At 44.9% G+C, this 26648-nt stretch overlaps 1 protein-coding gene across 6 annotated transcripts in view; it reads left to right on the top strand.

The window, feature by feature from the left end:
- rhbdf1a (rhomboid 5 homolog 1a (Drosophila)) overlaps positions 1–26648 on the top strand; it is a 497373-nt gene that overhangs the window by 212445 nt on the left and 258280 nt on the right. Inside the window, exon 1 of one of the 6 annotated variants that reach the window (XM_038819454.1) lies at positions 3339–3579. The exons of the other annotated variants lie outside the window; for them this stretch is intronic. The gene's annotated coding sequence lies outside the window, so the exon portion shown is untranslated. Of the gene's footprint in view, positions 1–3338; positions 3580–26648 lie in introns of those variants that run through there. 6 annotated transcript variants of the gene reach the window in all.

Below are 26648 nucleotides of genomic sequence, written 5' to 3'. Positions count from 1 at the left end.
CACCCAGGGTCCTAAAAGGGACAGCTGAGGAAATTGTGGAGGCATTAGTGATCTTTCAAGAATCACTGGAGGCAGGAAGGACTGGATGGTGGCTAATGTAACACCACTGTTTAAAAAGGGAGAGAGGCAGAAGACAGGAAAGTATAGGCTGGTTAGCCGAAGGGTCATTGGTAAGATTTTAGAGTCTGTTATGAAAGATGAGATTGCAAAGTACTTGGATGTGCATGGTAAAACAGGACTGAGTCAGCACGGCTTTGTCAAAGGGAGGTTGTGCCTGACAAATCTGTTAGAGTTCTTTCAGGTGGTAACAAGGAACTGAGACAAAGGCGAACCAGTGGACGTGATTTATTTAGATTTCTAGAAGGCCTTTGATAAGGTGCCGCATAGGAGACTGTTAAATAAGTTAAAAGCCCATGGTGTTAAGGGTAAGGTCCTGGCATGGATAGAGGATTGGTTGACTGGCAGAAGGCAGAGAGTGGGGATAAAGGGGTATTTTACAGGATGGCAGCCGATGACGAATGGTATGACTCAGAGGTCTGTGCTGGGACCACAACTTTTCACAATATACATGAATGATCTGGAAGAAGGTACTTGAAGGCACTGTTGCTAAGTTTGCAGATGATACAAAGATCTGTAGAGGGGCAGGTAGTATTGAGGAAGAAAGGGGCTTGCAGAAGGACTTGGACAAGCTAGGAGAGTGGGCATTGAAGTGGCAAATGAAATACAATGTGGAAAAGTGTGAGATTATGCACTTTGGAAGGAGGAATTTAGGCATAGACTATTTTCTGAATGGGGAAATGCTGAGGAAATCAGAAGCCCAAAGGGATGTGGGAGTCCTTGTTCACGATTCTATTAAGGTTAATGTGCAGGTTCAGTCAGCAGTTAAGAAGGCAAATGCAATGTTAGCATTCATGTCAAGAGGGCTAGAATCCAAGACCAGAGTTGTACTTCTGAGGCTGTATAAGGCTCTGGTCAGACCCCATTTGGAGTATTGTGAGCAGTTTTGGGTCCCGTATCTAAGGAAGGATATGCTGGCCTTGGAAAGGGTCCAGAGGAGGTTCACAAGAATGATCCCTGGAATGAAGAACTTTTCGTATGAGGAATGTTTGAAGACTCTGGGTCTGTACTCGTTGGAGTTTAGAAGGATGAGAGGGGATCTTATTGAAACTTACAAGATACTGCGAGGCCTGGATAGAGTCGACGTGGAGAGGATGTTTCCACTTGTTGGAAAAACTAGAACCAGAGGACATCATCTCAAACTAAAGGGACAATCCTTTAAAACAGAGACGAGGAGGAATTTCTTCAGCCAGAGGGTGGTGAATCTGTTAAACTCTTTGCCGCAGAATGCTGTGGATGCCAAATCACAGAGTGTCTTTAAGACAGAGATAGATAGGTTCTTGATTAATAAGGGGATGAGGGGTTATGGGGAAGTCAGGAGAATGGGGATGAGAAAATATCAGCTATGATTGATTGACGGAGGAAACCCGATGGACCGAGTGGCCTAATTCTGATCCTATGTCTTATGGTCTTATGGAAAATATTGTGCGTTTGACCATGCTAAAGACTGGGAAGGTTGAAGATGAGTGGCAAAGTGCTATGATTACACTCAATGGATGCTCTTTGAGTTTAATTCGAGTTTTCTCTTTGCTGTAGCAGTGTGGAAACTCAACTGGAGTGATTTGAACATGGGCATAGGATTTGTGAGTGAGCAACAACTTCACGGATTTTGAAGAGGTTGGCAAACTTGGGAAGGGGTTGTAATTGCAAGGACAGAGGGTTTGGGACATGGGATGTGATAGCTGTGGATTTGAAAGGGAGGGAACAGTATCCGAGGCGAAGAATCATTCACAATGACAAAGCAACTAACAGATGCATGAAATCTATTTCACAGGTTATTGCAATTAGAATCCATAGAATCCCTTCTGTGTGCAATAAGGCCATTTGGTCCATCGGGTCCACACTGATCCTGTAAAAGAGCACCTTACCTATGTCCACTCCCCCATCGATCCCGCTCCCCTTGAAACCCTACCTAACCTGCACTCTTTGGACTGTGGGAGGAAATCGGAGGAAACTCGCGCAGACATGGGGAGAACATGTATACTCCGCACAGTCCCCCAAGGCCGGAATCAACCCTTTATCCCTGGCACTGAGGCAGCAATAACCACTGTGCCATTGTGCTACCCCTCCTACTCTGGCTAAGAACTTAAGAAAACATGGGAAAATGTGCACCTTGGCTCTGCAGAACGTCCGAGGGGCCAAGATAGGGTTTTGAACCGGCTCAGCCCATGTTTTGTGCGGGATGCCATCTTGTTAAAGACGTTGAAATGAATATGAGGAACAGCATCCCAGAGGCCTTGTTAAGCGGCTGAGCACCTCTTGAAATGCCCACTAGAGCTCTTCGGAAAGGCTAAATAGCATTTTGGTGTCTAACACTTAACTGACATCTTCTGCTAAAAGAAGCAACTGTTTTTGGAGGAATTACTGAACTGGTGTCATTTTTGAGCATTACATCAAGGGATACTCACCATTATTGCAGCAAGAGAAGTGGAATGAATCTCTAAAACATATTGATCGACTTTCTGAAGCACTTTGTCAAGACTTCACCAATGCTGCTGCAAGAGTTTTCTATAAATATTCTCGTATTAGACCTTTGTTTAAAACAACCAAATGCTGTGCTATATTCACCCTTATTGGTCACCTTTTCGCAGTCACCGGGAGAAAGGGCATGCCCCCACCCCTCCCTCCCTCTGGACATCCCACCTGTGTCCTGCTGGATCTTCATCATCATCTCCTCAGTGCCACATCCAAGAACCAATGCAGAGTCTCACTGGATCCCTGAGCCATGCTGCAGTGGGCCACTGTGTAACAGTTGGTGTACGCTGCACCTTCAATGGAAGTGGATGTGAGCAGTCCACATGTCCTGCTGTAATAAAACTGTATCTAATCAGTGCTTGAGAGCTGAACCTGCAGGGTTTTGCTTTAAACCTGCAGATTTTTGCTTTAAACCTGCAGGCAAATTCAAATTATGATAATCAGCAGTTAGGACTGGAATTGTATGCTAGATTTAGACTTTCTGACAGATTAATCTTAACAACACTGCAGCCATTTGGAGGTTGTTCTCACCCTTTGGCCAAAATAACTCCCATGTTTTGTTAGTTAGTGACCTAGTCTTTCTTCATCTCTCCGTCTGGAATTAATCTTGCTTTGAATTTTTCCTGCTTCACTGAGATAAAGGTGCACGCGTGGAGCTTATTTCCTGTTCTGAGGGTGGCAGGGTAATCATTCAGCGAAACATTCTTGGGCAGTGACTAGCACAGATACAATCTGATAGCTCTGACCAGCGGAGCCGATCCCATCTGTCAATGACTGGAAGCAAGAACAAGCAGTTGGAAGATTGGTAGAGACGTGAGGTTTTAATGCAAGACGCTTCGCTCTTCTTGTTTTGACGTTGTCCTGTTGGTTTGAATGATGTCCTGTTGGAAGCTAATGCAGAACCGGGGCTCTGGTTTAGGAACTTTACCGTGATTTGTAGAATCTCATCGATATGAAACTCCAGCTTAATCTGATGATTAATTTACGGCAAGTTTTTCTGCATATTTAAATGTCTGTATATATTATCTGGCACTATAACGAAGACAGTGAATAGGTTAAATTTGATCAATGTTTGATTGAGAGTGATTAACCTTCAAGTGAGACTTTTGTTAAGCAAGTTGTCTGTGCTCAACAGTGCTTTTAACAGTTGGTCTTAACTTGAAAGACCAGTTTCCTGCCTGGGTGTTGTGTAACAATTGAGTAAAGTCATCGCATCATCAGTTTGGAATGGGGCCTGAGTTGTAAATTGCAGAGAAATGTTAACTAAACATCGTACAGTGAATGCCCTTAACACAGAGGGGTTTCTTAATGAGTTCATTCAGTTTATTTCACTGTCATAAAGCAAGTTAAGTCTCATCTATGCTGCTGCTGTTTACAGAATCTGTGCAAAAACAAATGATCAGCTTCAGATGACGGCTAATGTTTATTTCTTTTTAAAATGGAGCAATTACACTTGCAGTCAATGAGGTCCCTTTAATCATGCAGAAGCATTTTTTTGTAAAATCCATGTTACAATAATGAGCTGTTTCTGAAGGTGGCAACAGTGAGCATGAGTTTTAAAAGATAAACGTAAATGACTGCGGATGCTGGAATCTGAAACAAAAACAGAAAATAGCTGGACAATCTCAGCAGGCCTGAGAGCATCAGCGAAGAGAGAACGGAGCTAACTTTTCGAGTCTGAATGACTGTTTGTCAAAGCGTAGAGTTTAAAAGATTACTTTGTTCGGTGACTGTGTGATGTGAAATGAAAATCGCTTATTGTCACAAGTAAGCTTCAAATGAAGTTGCTGTGAAAAGCCTCTAGTCGCCACATTCTGCCGCCTGTTCAGGGAGGCTGGTATGGGAATTGAACTTGGCCTGCCTTGGTCTGCTTTCAAAGCCAGCGATTTAGCCCTGTGCTATGAAATGAGGGTGTTGCATATAGCGTTGTGTTGCAGATTCTTACTCCAGATTAACTGAAGAATTGCCATCAGATGCAGAGTTAACTCTTACGTATTGAAATTGTTTGCCTTTTTCTGTTACTTGTAAGTTGTGTGCCTGAATCATTTTTTTTTAACCTTGGAGCTCTCGAGTTCACAGGCGGGGAACTGAGGCTTTTCAGGTATTAAAATCTGAAGTAAATATAATGCTTACGATCTTAGCTGTGTTGTTTACTTCAGTTACAAATCAAAATAGAAGTACGCTTTATTTTTTGTTTATTTTAAAAATAAATTTAGAGTACCCATTTCATTTTTTCCAATTAAGGGGCAATTTAGCGTGGCCAGTCCGGCCAGCCTGCACATCTTTAGGTTGCAGGGGCGAAACCCACACAAACACGGAGAGAATATGCAAACTCCACACAGACAGTGACCCAGAGCCAGAATCGAACCTGGGACCTCAGTGCCGTGGGGCAGCAGTGCTAGCCACTGTGCCACCATGCTGCCAGAAGTACCTTTTATTCAGCAGTAAGCAATCTATTATAGCACCATAACAGTGATAGTGTGAAGTGCACACCACAGCAGAAGGACAGACAAGGTAGCAAGTTATGAGTTTTGCTTCCCTGAGGGGAAGAGAGCTGCTGGGATGCAAGCCACTGATGAATAGAAGCACATAGTAATGGTACATTGAGGTCAAGCCTGGCGGAAATTCAATATCTAACATCAATACTCAAAGAGCAAATATTATTGAAAACATGGAGTTTCACCTTCATATAAGTGACCAAGGGTCGAGAATAAACACATGAACACTAAATACAGACTGAAGAAGGTTCTTGAATCCAAGAGGGGTATGAGATTGAAAACTTGGGTTTGTAATCCCAATTTTACATAGAGTTTTAATCTTGATTACAATCTGAGGTAATTTAGACATTCTGAATTTTCCCGCCATGTACAAGGACAGGCGCAGGAATGTGGCGACTAGGGACTTATCACAGCAACTTCACTGCAGTGGTTTTTAAAAAATTTTTAGCATAGCCAATTATTTTTTCCAATTAAGGAGCAATTTAGCATGGCCAATCCACCTAACCTGTACATCTTTGGGTTGTGGGGGTGAAACTCACGCAGGCACGGGGAGAATGTGCAAACTCCACACAGACAGTGACCCAGGGCCGGGATTCGAACCCAGATCCTCAGCGCCGTAGGCAGCAATGCTAACCACTGTGCCACAGTGCTGCCCCTTCACTGCAGTGTAAATGTAAGCCTGCTTGTGACAATAAAGATTATTATTATGTGAAACTGGTCCTAGAAATAAGGCAGAGTGGGGGAGCAAAATATTGCAGATGCTGAAAATCTGAAATAAAAAATAAAAAATGCTGGGAATGCTCAACAAGTCAGGGATTACCTATTTATTTTAGGATGTGCAGTTAATCACCAAGCCAGGCCATAGCTTCCATCTTTCTGTGAGTTTTAGTTTTTGTAACCTTCCCCGGGGCAACAAAAGACATCATCTCACCAAGGCAGTATGGTGACATGGGCTGGTGCACAGTGGCAGAAAAACCATCTACATGTGCACTACAGCAACTCAGCAAGGCTCCTTCAACAGCACCTTCCATACCTGTGACCTCTACCACCTAGAGGGACAAGTGCATCAGAGACATGGCATACCACCACCCAAAATTTCCCCATAAAAGCACAAACCATCCTAACAATAATAATAACAATAATCGCTTATTGTCACAAGTAGGCTTCAATGAAGTTACTGTGAAAAGCCCCTAGTCACCACATTCCGGCGCCTGTTCGGGGAGGCTGGTACGGGAATTGAACCCCCGCTGTTGGCATTGTTCTGCATTACAAGACAGCTGTTTAGCCCACTGTGCTAAACCGACCCCTAACGTGGGACTATGTCATCCTTTCTTCACTGTCACTGTATCAGAAAATGTGGGATACCAAATCCCTCCCTAACAGCCCTATGGGTGTACCTACAGCCACAACCTCCACACACCTCCTAAACTGCAGCAGTTCAAGAAGGGGATTCACTGCCATCTCCTTAATGGTAGTTGGGTTCAAGCAACAAATGCTGGCTTTGCCTGCAAAGTCCACATCTGATGAACAACAATGTTAAAAATAATGAGTCTCTTGTGGGGAAATCTGCAGAAGAGCAGTTTGTGGTGGGGGGGGGGTCAGGGGATCATTCAAAAAGGAAATGGGGAGGGTACAGACCCAACATGTTCCCTCCAAAGTAATAGGAAGGAGTAACAAGCCCAGAGAGCCACGGACGACCAACGATATTCGGGTTTCGATGAGAAGAAAAAGAGAGGCTTTAAGCAAGTACAAGGGGAACAGATCAGCAGAGGCATTATGGGGTACAGAAAGTGCAGGATGGAGCTTAAGAAAGCAATTAGGAGAACAAAGCAGGGATATGAGAAATCTCTAGCTGGTAAATGTATGGAAAATCCCAAGATATTCTGTAAGTATATCAATGGGAAGAGGGTAACCAGGGAAAGAGTAGGACCCATTAGGGACCAAAGGGACAATCTGTGGGTGGAGCCAGAAGACATTGGTAGGGTGTTGAATTAATATTACAGTAAGAAGTCTTACAACACCAGGTTAAAGTCCAACAGGTTTGTTTCAAACACGAGCTTTCGGAGAACTGCTCCTTCCTCAGGTGGCTGCCCTCCAAAAGCTCGTGTTTGAAACAAACCTGTTGGACTTTAACCTGGTGTTGTAAGACTTCTTACTGTGCTCACCCCAGTCTAACGCCGGCATCTCCACATCAGAATTAATATTAAACATCTGTCTTCACCCAGGAGAATGAGGATGTAGGTATGGAATTCAGGGAGAGAGATAGCGAGAGTTTCTTGAGAAAATTGACATAGGGAGTGACAAGGTTTTGGAGGTGTTGGCAGATTTAAAAGTGCACACATCTCCAGATCTGGATGAATTGTGTCCCAGGTTGCTGTGGGAGGTGAAGCGTGACATTGAAGGAGCTCTGACCCAAACTTTTAGTTCCTCTCTGGCCATGGGGCAGATGCCAGAGGCCTGGACAACAGATAATGTGGCTCCACTATTTAAGAAGAGTTGTAGAGATAAGCCAGGGAGCTATACAAAGAACAACAAACAAAGACCAATACAGCACAGGAAAAGTGCTTGTACCGGCCATGATACCAACCTTTGCCAAGACCTTCAGCACTTCCTTGTGCCGTATCCCTCTATACCCATCCTGTCCATGTGTTTGACAAGATGCCTTTTGAACACCATTAATGTATCTGCTTCCACAACCTCCCCTGGCAATGTGTTCCAGGCACTCACCATCCTCTGTGTATAAAAAAATCCTGCCTCGCACATCTCCTCTAAACATTGCCCCATGGACTTAAACCTATTCCACCGAGGGGTCAGAGTTCCTGCCCATCCACTCTATCCATGTGTAGATACGGTAGCATCTTGGTCAGCACGGTAGCATTGTGGTTAGCACTGTGGCTTCACAGTGCCAGGGTCCCAGGTTCGATTAACTGCTGGGTCACTGTCTGTGCGGAGTCTGCACGTTCTCCCTGTGTCTGCATGGGATTACTCCGGGTGCTCCGGTTTCCTCCCACAGTCCAAAGACGTGCAGGTTAGGTGGATTGGCCATGCTAAATTGCCCTTATTGTCCAAAAAGGTTTGGAGGGGTTGTTGGGTTAAGGGGATAGGGTTGAAGTGAAGGCTGAAGTGGGTCGGTGCAGACTCGAAGGGCCGAAGAGCCTCCTTCTGCACTGTATGTTCCATGTCCCTCATAATCTTATAGATCTCTTATCAGGTCACACATCAACCTCCGTCTTTCTAATGAAAACAGCCTGAGTTATTCAGCCTCTCCACATTGCTAACACCGTCCATACCCGGCAACATCCTGGTAAGCATCCTGTGCACTCCAAAGCCTCCACATCCTTCTGGTAGTGTGACGACCAGTATTGTGCGCAATATTCCAAGTGCGGCCGTACCAAATTTCTATACAACTGTAGAATGACTTGCCAGATTTTATGAAGCAAGTATTCCGTATGCTTCCTTTACTATCTTGTCCACTTTTGTTGCCACTTTCAAATATCTGTGGACCTGCACGCCCAGGTCTCTCTGACTTTCTGTATTCGTCATTTATATAAATGACATAGATGACTACGTGGGGGGTAGGCTCACCTTGCGGATGACACAAAGATTAGCCGCGTGGTTAACAGTGAGGTTGAGTGTCTTGTGTTACATGAAGATATAGACAGGATGGTCAAATGGTCAGAAAAGTGGCAGATGGAATTTACCCTGAAAAGTGTGAAGAAGTAATGTGACCAGGAAGTATTCAATGATTGGCATGATACTGGGAAGTTTTGAGGAACAAAGGGGCTGTGGCATTTTTGCCCATAGACCTCTGAAGGCAGAAGGGCAGGTTAATAGGATTCTCAAAAAGGCATATGGGACTGATGTATTATTACTGGGCGGTGAATGTGGAGAAGATACGAAGCTGGGTCGGAGTGGTTGACGCCCAATGGGTCAGAATGGAGTAGAGTTTGGGTAGGGGGTTGGGATGAAGGTGCTAGCGGCAGCGCTGCTCCATACAGCCCCAGGGAGATGCTCGGGGAGTCCGGTAGTAATACCTTTGTTGAGAATTTGGAGGCAGTTTCGACAGCACTTTGGTTTGGGGGGCACGGACAAGGAAAATGCCGATTCGGGGGAACCATAGATTTGAGCCAGGGAAGTGGAATAGAAATTTTAAGAGATGGGAGGAGAAAGGAATTAGGACACACCTCTCTACCCTGTGCTCTAGCATGGCGGGGGACCTGCTGGAATTCTGGAAAGTATTCCGCCTGGAGGTCAGTGACAAGTGGTGTCCCACAAGGATCTGTTCTTGGACCTCTGCTCTTTGTGGTTTTTATAAATGACTTGGATGAGGAAGTGGAAGGGTGGGTTAGTAAGTTTGACGATGACACGAAGGTTGGTGGAGTTGTAGATAGTGTTGAGGGCTGTTGCAGGTTACAGCAGGACATTGACAGGATGCAGAGCTGGGCTGAGAAGTGGCAGATGGAGTTCAACCTTGATGATCAATGTGAAGTGGTTCATTTAGGAAGGTCTAATTTGAATGCTGAATACAGGGTTAAAGGCAGGATTCTTGGAAGTGTGGAAGAACAGAGGGATCTTGGGGTCCACGTACATAGATCCCTCAAAGTTGCCACCCAGGTTGATAGGGTTGTTAAGAAGGTGTATGGTGTGTTGGCTTCCATTAACATTAAGAGGGGGTGGGCAGCACGGTGGCGTAGAGGGTTAGCCCTGCTGCCTCACGGCACCGAGGTCCCTGGTTCGATCCAGCTCTGGGTCACTGTCCGTGTGGAGTTTGCACATTCTCCCCGTGTTTGCGTGGGTTTCGCCCCCACAACCCAAAAGATGTGCAGGCTAGGTGGATTGGCCACAATAAATTGCCCTTTAATTGGTAAAATGTATTGGGTACACTAAATTTACTAAAAAAAACATTAAGAGGGGGATTGAGTTTAAGAGCCGTGAGGTTTTGCTTCAGCTTTATAAAACTCTAGTTTGACCACAATTGGAATATTGTGTCAATTCCTATCGCCTCATTATAGGAAGGATGTTGATCCTTTGGAGAGGGTACAGAGGAGATTTACCAGGATGCTGCCTGGACTGGAGGGCATGTCATATGAAGAAAGGTTGAGGGAACTAGGCCTTTTCTCACTGGAGCGAAGAAGGCAGAGAGGTAACTTGATAAGAGGTGTACAAGGTGATGAGAGGCATGTATAGAGTGGATAGCCAGAGACTTTTCCCCAGGGTGGAAATGGCTGTCACGAGGGGACATCATTTTAAGGTGATTGGAGGAAGGTATTTTTAAAAATAAATTTAGAGTACCCAATTAATTTTTTCTAATTAAGGGGAATTTTAGCGTGGCCAATCCACCTAGCCTGCACATCTTTGGGTTGTGGGGGCGTAACCCACGCAAACATGGGGAGAATGTGCAAATTCCACACGGACAGTGACCCAGAGCCGGGATCGAACCTGGGACCTCGGCGCCGTGAGGCATCAGGGCTAACCTACTGTGCCACCATGCTGCCCATTTGGAGGAAGATATAGGGGACATGTCAGAGGTAGATTCTTTACAAAGAATGGTGGGTGTGTGGAATGCACTGCCAGCAAAGGTGGTGGAGTCAGAGTCGTTAGGGGCATTTAAGCGACTCTTAGACAGGCACATGGACAGCAGTGAATTGAAGGGGTGTAGGTTAGGTTGATCTAGGTTAGGATAAATGGTCGGCACAACATCGTGGGCTGAAGGGCCTGTACTGTGCTGTACTGTTCTATGTTCTCTGACTATGATTCTTGGGGGTCGGTTTGCGGGATTGAAGGAGCTGGAAGCAAAGTATGGGCTGGAGCAGGGGGAAATGTTTCGATACGTGCGGGTTCGAGACTTTGCCAGAAAAGAGATACAGAGCTTCCCAGTAGAGCCGGCTTCCACATTGCTGGAGGAGGTGCTGACGACAAGGGGACTGGAGAAGGGGGTAGTACAGACGGTTTACGGGGCTATTTTGGAGGAGGAGAAGGCGACGCTGGAAGGGATCAAGGCACTGGGAGAAAGATTTGGGAGAGGATATGGAGGAGGAGTTCTGGTATGAGTGTCATGTGCGAGGTTGGGGCTGTTACAGCTGAAGGTGGTGTTTAGAGCACACCGTACAAGGGCGAGGATCAGCCGGCTCTTTGAGGGGGTAGAAACGGGCGCGGAGACGGATGCTGTAGCCTTTGCCTCGTTGATCGCCCGAAGGCGGATCCTGTTAGGGGGGAGATCAACCTCTCCACCCAGTGCCCTGGCGTGGCGGGGGGACCTGCTGGAATTCTTGATGCTTGAAAAAGTCAAATTTGAACTGAGGGGAAGGATGGAGGGGTTCTACAATTCATGGGCGTTATTCATTATGTACTTTAGAGAATTGGATCACATCGAACATGGGGGGGGGGGGGGGTGTTGGCTGGGAGGGTTGGGGGGAGAGGGACTGTTTGTGTTAATGGTGACTATCGGTGATTCCTGATTTCTTTGTGTCATTTGTTTATGTTAGCATGAGGGCTAATGTCTGGGTTTGGTAGGATAATGGGATTGTTGTTATTGATATGGGGATTGCCATTACATTCGTTACTGATTATTGTTTATTGTTGGGTGTAAATTTGGAAGAAAATGTGAAAAAGGAGGAGAAAATTTAAAAAAAGAAGGCATATGGGACAGTTGCCTTAACAATCAAGGCATGGAATACAAAACAGGGAGATCATATTGGAGCTGTATAGAACTTTGGTGAGGCCACAGCTGTAGTACTCTGTGCAATTCTGATTGCCGCATTATGGGAAGAATGTGATTTCACTGGAGCAGGTGCAGAGTTGATTCACCAGGATGATGTTTGGGATGGAACATATAAGTTAGGAAGAGAGGTTGGAGAGGGATGGGTTGTTTTCGCTGGAGCAAAAAAGTCTGAGGGGCGACCTGATCAGGGTGTACAAAATGAGGGACATGGACATGGGGAAAGGGAGCAACAGATCCCCTTAGTTGAAGGGTCAGTCATGAAGTTCAAGGTGAGGGGCAGGAGGTTTAGGGGGATTTGAGGAAAACGTTTGTACCCCGAGGACGGTGATGGTCTGGAATGCATCCTTTTAAAAAGTACCTGGATGTGTACTTGTTACGTCATAACATTGCCAATTGTTAGCAAATGAGATTAGGTTGGCAGGTCAGGTGTTTTTCATGTGTTGATTCTGTACCAATGGGCTGAAGGCTTCTTCTGCATTGTATGATTCTGTGATATATTACCATTCAGATCTAATGAGAAGCTGGCATTTTGACTGCGCGCCCCAGGCACCTTTTGAGTTTAATTTGAGCCAACATGTTACACTGCAGTCCACGCAGTAAAAGTAGAATCTCTGATTTCTCACAAGATAATTATCACATTTCCCTAAACCACAAAATGACTAATCCTAACTAACCTGTGCCATGTTATTCCAAACCACTAACTTTATTTTGCTATATAGAGACTCCACAGAATTATCATTTTCCCAATGCTGGTGAACTGGTAAATGATATGGCAGGATGTGACTATAAATGCTCACCGTTTGCAGACAGAGCTCAGTGGTGGTACAAATGGGAATTTAAAAAAAAAAATATTTTTTCCAATTAAGGGGCAATTTAGCATGATCAGTGTACCTACCCTGCACATCTTTGGGGGTGAGACCCGTGCTGCCCTACCAATGGGAATCCTATGCAGCACTTCACACTGGCATTGTTATTCCACAATGGCGTCTCTTTCTAAACAATACAATAAGTTGGAACACACATGTGCAAGGGTAAACATGGTTGTTGATGATGATGATAATATTTATTATTGTCACAAGTAGGCTTACATTAAGACTGCAATGAGGTTACAATGAAAATCCTCTAGTCGCCAAACTCCGGCGCCTGTTCGGGTACACAGAGGGAGAATTCAAAATGTCCAATTCATCTACCAAGCACATCTTTCGGGACATGTTGGGGGGGAAAGAGGAGCACCAGGAGGAAACCCACACAGACACACTGTGAACGTGCAGACTCCGCACAGACAGACCCAAGCCGGGAATCGAACCTGGGACCTGGTGCTGTGAAGCAACAGTGCTAACCACTCTGCCACTGTGCCTGTCCTGTCGAGGTAGGTTAGTTTGCATCTTGATGTTTGCAAATAATGGGCCCCGTTTCTCCACAGAATAATCACAACTGTAATGAAGTGAATAGAAAGTATCTGGAGATGTCTGAAGAAGTGAAAGGTGCTGTTGTTCCTGCAGTATCCACCCCATGTGAAAAATCTGAAGGTTTGGATATTATCAGCGCCCAATTGTGAATAGTTCTGTTATTCTTCCTGTGATCATGCAGTGGGTGGTGATGACACATCTCGGGGTCAGTTATAAAAGTTAGATGACTCATTCACATACAAAACACATTCATTGGGATTAGTGATACTGGAATTCTTTAAAGATTAGTCTTCTGAATTACATTCATTCACAGGATGTGGGCATTGCTTGCAAGGCCAGTATATTAGCTGAACAAGCTAACCATGGTGAGCCGTCATGCTGAACCGCTGCAATCAATGTGGTGTAGGTACACCCACAGTGCTGTTAGGGAAGGAGTTCCAGGATTTTGACCCAGCGAAAGTGAAGGAACGCTGATATATTTCCAAGTCAGGATGGTGCGTGGCTTGGAGGGGACATTCCAGGTGGCGGTATTCCCATGATTCTGCCGTCCTTGTCCTTCTAGATGGTGGAGGTTATGGTTTGGAAGTTGCTGTCGAAGGAGCCTTGGTGTGTTGCAGATATATTGCAATTCTGAAACCAAATCCTGTATTCTGCAAGTCACTACTGGCTTCGCTTAATTGTCCGTTGATGGGAATTTCCTGGATTTTCTCCACTTTTCACTCTGGATAAGTTGCACCCTGATGGTCTGAGACTCCACATCTACTAGGTTCAGCTGATAGTGTAGAAATGACCATTATAGTGATTGAGAAAATGTTCAGATCTTTCACTGAAGATCTCTGAAGTGGGGGTGCAAAGGTTCATTTTGGGTTCTGCTGACAGACACCACACTTGCTTCTGGCTAAATAGTTCACTGCAAAAAAAATAAAAAATCATACTGGAAAGAATCAGATTGTACCTGAGCATTTACTTCCAGAAGGGAGAAATGACCTGTGCTATAAATATGGGCAGTACTTGCTGAAGAAGAGTGTGCCAATAGTTACACTAACAAGCAGTGTATTATTTTGAATTACATGGGATCTTGAAGAGCCTATAGTTTTCCATTCTTTTCTCCATGGTAATGCCTTGGCCAATCAGAGTTGACTTGCCAACCAATCCTTTATTCTTGCAGTATAAATTGTTATCGTTTGAAATTTGGCACTCTTTTTAAGTTTGTCCTGATGAGTGCAAGATTAAAAACTTCAGCATCATGTCTCTCTTTTCAGCAATATATGGATGACAGGCATTTTGTTTGGTGAGGAAGAAGTGGCATTGACATTGAGACTCTGCTTGATTTAACAGACCCGAGGGGTGGCTGGCCTCTGATTGTGCAAGGCTATCTTTGTGCCGTTTGTTTTTTAGGAAGAGTAGGATCTGAGTTACAATAGCAAGAAATGTGTTGTTGAATGGTCTGATCAAAGATTTCCAATGCAGAATATAATTGAATTTTTTCATACTTCAATTTGTCAGTTTTGAGCAATCAGAATATTATTTACTTAGTAGTGATGCAATTACAGAGCTATAATAAAATATAACGAGAGCGATGGCCTGCTTATCTGAAGTGACATGACAGAATGCTGCTGAGTAAATTTAGATAAGAGTTACAATGCTACACAGCTAGGCATGTATGATGGTCTACACTTAAAATAATCACAATGGCAAATCCCCAAAGGTTTAAATTCCTTGCATGCTGCCATAGAAAGCTATACTGTCACATTGCAATGACAAACAGAGGCAGATTGGAAATGTATACTGTCCCTTCACTGTTGCTGGGTCAAAATCCTGGAACTTCCTCCCTACAGCATGGACTGCAGCAGTTTAAGAAGGCCATTCACCATCATCCCCTCGAGCAATTAGGGATGGGCAATAAATGCTAGCCCAGCCAGCGAAGCCCACCCTGCAACAAAAAAAAATTACCAATAATTAAATGTTCAGATGTGTAGCTAATACCAGTGTTGTATTAAATTTAGTCTTTTGAAAACAGTTATGTTGTGATTTTGCAATGGTTGATCTGTGGAGAAAGTTATTGAGCTCCTTGAGGATTGTTGGACCACTTAACTCAGCAAGTATTCCATCTCACTTTTGACTTGTAGGCTTTGGGGAGGCAGGAGGTACGTTCGGCTGGGAATTTTGTGGTGACTCTGACCTGCTTTTGTGGCCACAGTATTTATGTGGATGGTACAGTTCACATTATGGCAGCACAGTGGTTAGCAATGTTGCTTCACAGCGCCAGGGTCCCATGTTGGATTCCCAGCTTGGGGCACTGTCTGTGCGGAGTCTGCACGTTCACCCCGTGAATGCGTGGGTTTCCTCCGGTTTCCTCCCACAAGTCACACAAGACGAGCTATTGGGTAATTTGGACAGTCTGAATTCCCCCTCCATGTACCCGAGCAGGCGCTGGACTGTGGCGACTGGGGGCTTTTCACAGTGACTTCATTGCAATGTTAATGTAAGCCTACTTGTGACTATAAAGATTATTATTATTATTCAGTTTCTGGACAATGGTAAACCAAGGATGTAGATAGTGAGGGATTCAGCGACGGCAACGGCATTGAGCCACAGCAGAGATCACAGAATTCCTACAATGCATAATGAGGCCATTCAGCCCATCGAGTCACTACCGACCGTCTGAAAGAGCATCCTATGTAGGCCCATGCCCCGCCTTATCCCATAACCCCGTAACCCCACCTCGCCTTTTGGACTCTCAGGGGCTATGTAGCATGGCCAGCCCACCTAACCTGCACATCTTTGAACTATGGGAGGAAACAAGAGCAGCCACAGAAAACCAAACAGAGACTGGGAGAACGTGAAAATCCACACAGATAGTCACCCAAGGCTGGAATTGAACCCGGATACCTGGCAGCAGTGCTAAATACTGTGACATTGTGCTGCCCTCTCTTGGATTCTCTCTTGTGAGAGGAGATGGTCATTGGTGTTTGTGAGATGTGAAGGTTACTGCCACTTATAAACCCAAGCCTGAATATTTTCCAGATTCTGCTATAGGCATGGACAGCTTCATTATTTGAGGAATTCTGAATGGTGCTGAACACTAATCATCAACAAACATCCCAATCTCTAACATGATGGAGGGAAGGTCTTTGATGAAACATCTGTAGATAGTTGGGCCTAGAGAGCTAGATATCCTGGAACTCAGCTGATAAGCCTTCACCAATAACCACAACCATCTTTTTGTTTGTCGGGTACAACTCCAACCAGTGGCGAATTTCCTCCTGATTCTCATTGGCTTTAATTTTCCCAGGATCCCTTGATGTCAAGCTTGCTCAAGTTGCTGCATTGAGGTCGAGGGCAGTCACACTCGCATCACCTCAGAACTTCAACCCTTTTTATTTGAGTGGCCCTGGCAGAACCCAAACTGAGCATTAGTGAGCAGGTTTGCTGTGTAGGTCGCTTGGGTCCATTTACGGTGATCCATGCAGTTTTATTCTTGTTTGAGTTTTCTGTGGCTGTTTGATGTGATTGAGCGGCTTTCCTAGCCCAATTCAGAGGCCAATTAAGAGTCAACCATATCAGCAGGGGGGTTAGCGTTGCTGAACTTGCTTCATTATTATTGGGCGGCAAATGTGGACAAGGTGCGGCAGTGGTGAGAAGGGGTAGAGTGGGTTAGGTTGGAGGAGGAATCTTGTAAGTGGTCCAATTTGAGGGCTATGGTGACACCAGCATTGTCAATGGCTCCGAGCAGGAATTCACGAAGCCCGGTGGTGCAAGCCACAGTGAAGATATGGAATCAGTTGAGGGGGCATTTTAGGGTGGAAGGGATGTTTGTGTTAACACCGCTGTGCGGCGAGAATCATGTGTTTGAGGCGGGGGGGGGGGGGGGGTAGGATGGGAATGAATAGTGTACAGAGGAGGTGGAGGGAAGTGGGGTTGGTCAAGGTGAGGGATCTATATTTGGAGGAATGGTTTGCCCGTCTGGAGGAGCTGAGGGAGCGGGTAGCGCTGCTGAGGGGGAATGAGTTCCCACCTGAGGAAGGAGCAGTGCTCCGAAAGCTAGTGTTTGAAACAAGGCTAGAGCTGCTGAGGAGGAATGAGTTCCCACCTGAGGAAGGAACAGTGCTCCGAAAGCTAGTGTTTGAAACAAACATGTTAGACTTTAACCTGGTGTTGTAAGACTTCTTACTGAGGGAGAATGAGTTCAGGTATCTGCAGATTAGGGACTTTGTGCGAAAGGTCTGGAGGGGGTTCTGGAGGAAGTTGCCGGGTACACCCTGTTGGAGCAACTGCTGCTGGTAAAGCGAAAAGTGCAGAGGATACTGGAAGTCTGCAGAGGGATTTGGATAGGTTAAGTGAATGGGCTAGGGTCTGGCAGATGGAATACAATGTTGACAAATGTGAGGTTATCCATTTTGGTAGGAATAACAGCAAACGGGATTATTATTTAAATGATAAAATATTAAAGCATGCTGCTGTGCAGAGAGACCTGGGTGTGCTAGTGCATGAGTCACAGAAAGTTGGTTTACAGGTGCAACAGGTGATTAAGAAGGCAAATGGAATTTTGCCCTTCATTGCTAGAGGGATGGAGTTTAAAACTAGGGAGGTTATGCTGCAATTGTACAAGGTGTTAGTGAGGCCACACCTGGAGCATTGTGTTCAGTTTTGGTCTCCTTACTTGAGAAAGGACGTACTGCCGCTGGAGGGTGTGCAGAGGAGATTCACTAGCTTAATCCCAGAGCTGAAGGGGTTGGATTACGAGGAGAGGTTGAGTAGACTGGGACTGTACTCGTTGGAATTTAGAAGGATGAGGGGGGATCGTATAGAAACATATAAAATTATGAAGGGAATAGAGAGGATAGAGGCGGGCAGGTTGTTTCCACTGGCAGGTGAAAGCAGAACTAGGGGGGCATAGCCTCAAAATAAGGGGAAGTAGATTTAGGACTGAGTTTAGGAGGAATTTCTTCACCCAAAGGGTTGTGAATCTATGGAATTCCTTGCCCAGTGAAGCAGTTGAGGCTCCTTCATTAAATGTTTTTAAGGTAAAGATAGGTAGTTTTTTGAAGAATAAAGGGATTAAGGGTTATGGTGTTCGGGCCGGAATGTGGAGCTGAGTCCACAAAAAAATCAGCCATGACCTCATTGAATGGTGGAGCAGGCTCGAGGGGCTAGATGGCCTACTCCTGCTCCTTCACAGCTCCAGGGTCCTAGGTTCGATTCCCGGTTTGGATCTCTGTCTGTCTGGAGTCTGCTCGTTCTCCCCGTGTCTGCGTGGGTGTCCTCCGGGTGCTCCGTTTTCCTCCCACAGTCCAAAGATGTGCAGGTTAAGTGGATTGGCAATGCTAAATTGACCTTGGTGTCCAAAAAGATTAGGCGGGGTTACTGGGTTACAGGGACACGATGCAGAATCGATGGGCTGAATGGCCCCCTTCTGCACTGTAAATTCTATGACTTTCCCTCCCTCATTCCCAGGAACTGGATCCAGCGATGTTTAGTTTATGTTGGGATAAGTAAGCCTGTCTTAATTATGCAAATTAGGAAAGTCAATATGGGACAATTGATCTCTGCCCTTCAATAGGTATGTCACCAGTATAAATGCAGCAAAGTGGTATATAAGCCCCAAACTAGGTCAAATGTAAGCACAGACATAGAAACTGCTCAAATATGCAACAAGCACAAAAAGCTGCCTTGAGGTAGTGTTCAATCTATTGTTTATTTCAATCACTATTTGAACCCACTTGTTCATGTTCCAGAGGCCTGTACTTAAATAGTAGCTGAGAAACACAAATTAATCACTGGGTGTCAAACATTAGCTTTAAAGTTCTGTCTATAATCTCATTCTCACGCTACATATAACCCCTAAGGATAAAAAAAACAACCATTTGTTTTTGGTACATGTTTAATGTCTCAGTTTAAAATGTGTATTGTCACCGATAATGTTCTGGCACCTGTACAAGAAAGAAACTGGAAACAAGCTATTATCACAAGACCGCTTTCATTGCTAAAATTGTTTGCAGTGTCACACTGTCCAGAGATTGGTGATAATCTTTATTGTCATAAGTAAATTAACACTGCAATGAAGTTATTGTGAATACCCCTAGTCTTCACATTCCGGCACCTGTTCGGGTATACTGAGGGAGAATTCAGAATGTCCAAATTACCTAACAGCACGCCTTTCAGGACTTGTGGGAGGAAACCTACATAGACACAGGGAGAACTTGCAAGTGGCCCAAGCCGGGAATCGAACCTGGGACCCTGGAACTGTGTAGCAACAGTGCTAACCATTGCACTACCATGGTAATGGCCCATAATCTGTTGTTAAAATGATGTTGAGGCTAATCCTGTTCACTATTAGTTATGTTCAGAGTACAGTAACTGTAGGTGAAGACAGGTACAAGGTTAAGTGTGAAAATCTGAAATTTCTTTCCAAGATATGTCACTCTGACATTAGCTCATTATTCTAGTTTTTAGCTTTGCAAAAATGGCAACTCATTATCTGGTTTACTGTTGAAATGTTTTGAACAGCATTGTTCTTATCAAATCTCACCAAAGAGAGTTTTTGTTTTCTCCATTTTGGTGCAAAAACTCCAAACAATATGATTAAGTGTTCATGCCGACCTGAAAATTAACTATTGAAAACATGGAATCTCATTCGTTCAGGCTTTAATTGTAGTTGGATACTTTACATTTACACAATTGATTTTTTTTAAAGCTTTGTTTGTTGATCCAGTCTTTCTTTCCCTCTGTGTTCGCTTTCTGTACCTGAATTACCATTGAATTCACCCTCACTCTGTTCATTTCAGAATGCTGCAATCTGATTGGTTAGGGACATATATAAATGGTTGTTCTGTCCACTCAGTTTCCAGGTACCTGGTTTTCTTGTGACATTATCAGCTCTATGCTTTCGGCAACTTGCCTTGCAAAGAGACGTAAAAGCCAAGCCACAAAAAGGCATATGGAGTTAATGGCAGATAACATTAAGTGCCCTGCCATGGCACTTAAATATCCCAATTATTCCCTTTCCATTTCCAACGTTTTGAAGTGTCATAGAACATAGAACAGTACAGCACAGAACAGGCCCTTCGGCCCTCGATGTTGTGCCGAGCAATGATCACCCTACTTAAACCCACGTAACCCGTATACCCGTAACCCAACAATCCCCCCATTAACCTTACACTACGGGCAATTTAGCATGGCCAATCCACCTAACCCGCACATCTTTGGACTGGCACTGCAAATTGTCGTACTGCAAATTATAGATACGCCGTATGGTTTGAATTCATACTTGGTATATTTATTTATTTTTCTAAATTTAAAGTGCCCAATTCCTTTTTTCCAATTAAGAGACAATTTAGCGTGGCCAATCCAGCTTCCCTGCACATCTTTTGGGTTGTGGGGGTGAGACCCACGTCGATACTGGGAGAATGTACAAACTCCACACGGACAGTGATCCGGGTCCTTGCTGTTGAGGCAGCAGTGCTAACCACAGCACTATCCATGCCGCCCTCGTACATGGTTTATATTTGCAGACAGAAATGACATACATCAGTAAAGTTGGCTCCAATTGACATTTGGCTTGTGTGTCAATTCAGTCACTAATAGAAACTCCAACATTGAGAGGTGAAAGTTGGGCAAAAAGACTTAGAATCATAGAATCCATACAATGCAGAAGGAGGCCATTTGGCCCATCGAATCTGCACAGACCCTTCGAATGAACACTCTACTCATGTCCACCCTGTCCCTTTCCCCATAACCCCGTAACCTAATCTGCACATCCCTAGACACTTAAGGTGCAATTTAGCCTGGCCAATCCACCTAACCTGCACATCTTTGGACTGTGGGAGGAAACTGGAGCACCCGGAGGAAACCCACGCAGACACGGAGAATGTTCAAACTCCACACAGACAGTGACCCAGGCCAGAATTGACCCGGGTCCCTGGCGCTGTGTGGCAGCATTGCTAACTAGTGTGCCACCGTTCCACCCCTTGAGCATAGCAGCTGCTCTTTCGCAACTCACCTGTTTACAGGCAGCAAGGCAGCGGGACTGAATGAATCTTTCCTCTCAGCCAAGACAACCTGCAGCTTTAGCTGATCTGGAGCCAGTCCCACACCAAAGCTCTGATTTGGCTGGGATCTCAAGAACAAGAGTTGAGATTATTTTGACCAACCTCTATAATAAATCTTTATTGTCACAAGAAGGCTTACATTTACGCTGCAATGAAGTTACTGTGAAAAGCCCCCAGTCGCCACATTCCGGCGCCTGTCCGGGTACGTGGAGGGAGAATTCAGAATGTCCAATTCACCCAACAGCATTTGCAACATTTCTTATTCCAAATAACAGTTGGGCTTAATAAAATTGGTAAGAGTCTGTAAATTTGGAATGCTAATGGAGAGGCCTGATCAACTCATGAACGTGCATCCAGGGGAATGGAACATAGAACAGTACAGCACGGTACAGGCCCTTCGCCCCACAATGTTGTGCCGATCATTTATCCTAATGTAAGGTCAACCTAGCCCACGCCCCTTCAATTTACTGCTGTCCATGTGCCAGTCCAAGAGTCGCTTAAATGCCCCTAATGACTTTTGACTCCACCACCTCTGCTGGCAGTGCATTCCACGCACGCACCACTCTCTGTGTAAAGAACCGACCTCTGATATCTCTCTCCTATACCTTCCTCCACTCACCTTAAAATTATGTCCTCTCGTGACAGCCATCTGGGGAACAGTCTCTGGCTAACCAATCTATACATGCCCCTCATCACCTTGTACACCTCTATCAAGTCACCTCTCTTCTTTCTTCGCTCCAGTGAGAAAAGCCCTAGATCACTCAACTTTTCTTCATTAGACATGCCCTCCAGTCCAGGCAGCATCCTGGTAAATCTCCTCTGCACCCTCTCCAAAGCATCCACATCCTTCCCATAATGAGGCGACCAGAACTGGACACAATATTCCAAGTGTGGTCTAACCAGGGTATTATAAACCTGCAGCAAAACGTCACGGCTGTTAAACTCAATCCCCCTGTTAATGAAAGATAATGCACCATACGCTTTCCTAACAATCCTATCAACCTGGGTGGCAACTTTGAGGGATCTATGTACGTGGACCCCAAGATCCCTCTGATCCTCCACACTTCCAAGAATCCTGCCTTTAACCCTGTATTCAGCATTCAAATTCAACCTTTCAAAATTAATCACTTCACATTTATCTTTGTTGAACTCCATCTGCCACTTCTCAGCCCAGCTCCGCATCCTGTCACTGTCCTGTTGTAACCTGCAACAGCCCTTATCACTATCTAAATTCCTTCCCAAACTGTGTTCCTGTCCCCCTCCATGACTATGGTAAAGGTCAAGGAGTTGTGACCGAGACATCCGACACCTGGCCTTGTTCGTTGCCAAGCACCAAATTCAATATGGCCTTCCCCCTAGTTGGCGTGTCTACATATTGAGTCAGGAGCCCTTCCTGAACACACCTGACAAAATCTGCTCAATCCAAATCATTTGCATGAGATCCAAGTCAATATTAACAAAGTTGAAGTCACCCATGGCAACAACTCTGTTACTTCTGTACCTTTCCAATATCTGCTGCCCAATCTGTTCCTCCATCTCTGCTGCTATTGGGGGGGTCTATAGAAAACTCCCAATAAAGTGACTGCTTCTTTCTTGCTTCTGACTTCTACCCATACTGACTCGATAGACAAACCCTCCCCAACTACCTCCTTTTCTGCAGCTGTGATGCACTCCCAATTTAACAGTGCCACTCCCCCTCCTCATTTACCCCCTCCCTATTCTTCTTAAAACTTCTAAACCCCGGAACATCTAACAACCATTCCTGCCCCTGTGAAATCCATGTCTCTGTAATGGTCACAACATCGTAGTTCCAAGTACTGATCCATGCTCTTAAGTTCATCACCCTTATTCCTGACATTCCTTGCATTGAAACAGACACATCTTAACCCATCCCACTGAGTGCAACTTTGTCCTATCAACTGTCTATCTTTCCTCACAGACTCGCTGCATACTATTTCTGCCTGTTCAACTGCTACCCTATCCTGTGATCCATATCTCTGGTTCCCATTCCCCTGCCAAACTAGTTTAAACCCTCCCAAAGAGCTCGAGCAAACCTCCTGCCCAGGATATTGATGCCCCTCCTGTTTAGGTGCAATTTGTCCTTCATGTACAGGTCCCACCTTCCCCAGAAGATATCCCAATGATCCACATATCTAAAGCCTTCCCTCCCGCACCAGCCCTGCAGCCACGTGTTCAACTGCACTCACTCTCTGTTCCTTGCCTCACTTTCATGTGGCACCGGTAGCAATCCTGAGATTACTACTTTGCTCATTCTGCTCTTTAGCTTCCAACCTAACTCCCTAAAATCACTTTTTAGATCCTCATCCCTTTTCTTAGCTATGTCGTTGGTGCCAATGTGCACCACGACTTCTGGTTGTGCCCCCTCCCCCTTAAGAATCCTGTAGACTCGATCTGAGACATCCCTGACCCTGGCACCCGGAAGGCAACAAATTTTCCGGGAGTCTCGTTCACGACCACAGAATCTCCTATCCGATCCCCTAACCATTGAGTCTCCTGTCACATTGAGGGCCGAAGGGCCTGTTCTGTGCCGTACTGTTCTATGTTCTATTCTCCCCCCTTCCCTTCTGAGCCACAGAGCCAGACTCGGTACCAGAGACCTGGCCGCTGGGGCCTTCCCCAGGTAGGTCGTTTCCCCCCCCCAATAGCATCCAAAACGGTTTACTTGTTTTGAAGGGGAACGGCCACGGGGGATCCCTGCACTATCTGCCCGTTCCCTTGCCTTCCCCTGAATGTAACCCAGCTACTCTGGGTTTTGTAAATCCAAGATTATATAACTCGGTGCAAATGATATTAGGGTGTACGTATAATACATTGTTCTGAATATAACAGTTTGCTGTTTTAGATGAACATCAAAAATCAGATGAACATGAGATCGTTTTTGAATTAATTTTCATGCCTCTTGAGAGCTAAAGAGCAGCAAAATGCCCACTCGCACAATCTGCTTCTGCCTGGGCTCAACGGCTGAGCTCTCATCAAATCTAATTGTTAATGCTGAAGGAAAAAGTAAGGGCACCATAAGTGTTTGGGTGTTGTCACTTGTTTGCACCACTTTCTGTACTTCTCCACCTGATACATTTTCCATTGTGGGCAAGAGCAGAGCCAGGGTATCTGGCAGTCATTTGTAATGTCTGCGTGAAAGTGGACTCCATTGCCGGCAGTAGGATCACCGTTGTCAGCTCCACTTGTACAGCCAGTTAAAACCTCCGAAAAACAACATCCTCAAATATGAAAACCACACTCTGATGTACGTGCAGAGTGTGCCGTGGTTGACCTGCTATTGCTCAAAACAGTCTTTGGAAATAATGTGGACTCGGTTTTAAACTGCCTGCTACATGCGACTGGATGACAGTTGGGAAAATATTTATAGCAGATATGGGAATCGACGGTTGTATTGGTAACAGCTTTTTGATTTGTTCCCACTTTCTCCCTTCTCCCTTTGTGTCGCTACCTATCCGATATGTTGAAGATCTACTTCATGAATAGGTGCGTGAAACTGAATCTCCAGACCCAAATGCAGCACTGAGGAGTTTGCACACTGAAAACTTTACCCTTTGAAATAGGAATCCACCGTAAGTGTTTGTGAAAGAAACAAAGAACTTGTATTTATATTGTGTCTTTCACAATCTCAGGACACCCCCAACATTGGCTGTACAGCTAATGTTTTTTTGAAGTATTGTCGATGTTGAAATGCAGGGAAACACAGCAGGTATGTTGGGCACAGTAATGGCCGACAGACAGTAATGAGATGGTGACCAGAAAATGTTCGTTGAGAACACATGAGGCGAAAGAGCTCCCTGTTCCTTACCGAAATAGTGCAGTGGGATCCTGTACTCTTGTCTGAGAGGGCATACATGGACGCCATTTAATATCACACCCAAAGACAGGTTCCCCCCTCCACTCTCCCCAAAAGATGGCACAAAGTGTCAGCTGAAATTTTGTGCTGAAGTCTTGATTTGGATTTGAATTTACAGCCTTCTGAATCAGATGAGACTGTTACCAGCGAGCTTTGGCTAACACTGTACCTGGTAAATTTGAAGGTACTTTCATGCAACTAATATTGAACTGAAATTAGGGCAGGTTTCCTTGGTTTGCAGCTGTTTATAGAACAATTTTGTTTGCATTAAATCTGATTTAATGGGGATATCATGGTCCCTTTAAATAGTCAGTTGCTTTAGTTTTAACTCCCCTATCACACAAGCTGAAGCATAGTTTGAATGTGCCCACTGCAAATCTTCTGAACTGATCTGGCTGGATGTTATCAAATGGTATGTGTGAAAAACAAAAAATGGTGAAGGAGATAAATTTATAACATTGGGGCAGATTGCAAAAAGTAAAACAGACATTGGAAAATTGCACTCAAACGCATGAAATGAAATGAAAATCGCTTATTGTCACGAGTAGGCTTCAATGAAGTTACTGTGAAAAGCTTGTCCATGGAGGCTGGTACGTGAATCGAACCGTGCTGCTGGCCTGCTTGGTCTGCTTTAAAAGCCAGCGATTTAGCCCAGTGAGCTAAACCAGCATGTGGCTTGATCTGCTGTGATGTTACTGTGATTTTCTATCTGGTCTTTTGGACCAACCTAAATGGCCTCCGTGGAAAGGAATCCGAGCTTAATTTCAACATTGTAATACAATAAATGAAATCTAGCGCATTGAGACTGAGTGTTGCCTTCATGCCTCTGGAGTGGGCGGAGAGAAAAGTTTCTGAGTGAAGGCGTTCTGAAATGGTTTTACACTCTCCCATTCATTTGTATTCTTGGGTGGAGATTTACAGCTCCTCACACTGGTGGGATTTTCCAGTGCTGCCACATTAGTTTGTCAACGACTTTTGAACGGTCTGTTGTACTTTCTGCACCCCCCCCCCCCCCCCCCCCCCCCCCCCGCAACGGGGCTGTAAAATCCCGTCCCTTTTTTAATTGTAGCTCCTGTTTTAATATTTATGATGTGGAGATGCTGCCATTGGACTGGAGTGGGCGCAGTAAGAATTCTTACAACACCAGGTTAAAGTCCAACAGATTTGTTTGGAAACATTGGCTTTCGGAGTGCAGCTCCTTCATCAGGTGAGTCACTCACCTGATGTTGAAGGTGCTATGCTCCAAAAGCTAGTGATTGCAACCAAACCTGGTGTTATAAGAGATTTAAATTTTTATTTTTGTGTTCTTTTAAGGATGAAGTTAATTTTTTTTCCAGCAATTTGTATTATTTTTGTGGAACTGTAAAGTAGCCCAATATTATCGGCTAATTTTACAGAGAGTGGACTTTTTGAAGCACAGAATTACATGTAGTAGCAGGCCCAACCTGTTCATGTTTATCTTCACTGTGATCAATAGTCTCATCCAATGTGCTCACTCTGGAC

Source organism: Scyliorhinus canicula, chromosome 15 (assembly GCF_902713615.1).
Source record: "Scyliorhinus canicula chromosome 15, sScyCan1.1, whole genome shotgun sequence".
Classification (NCBI taxonomy): Eukaryota; Metazoa; Chordata; class Chondrichthyes; order Carcharhiniformes; family Scyliorhinidae; genus Scyliorhinus; species Scyliorhinus canicula.
This window is presented reverse-complemented; position numbering and strand designations above follow the sequence as displayed.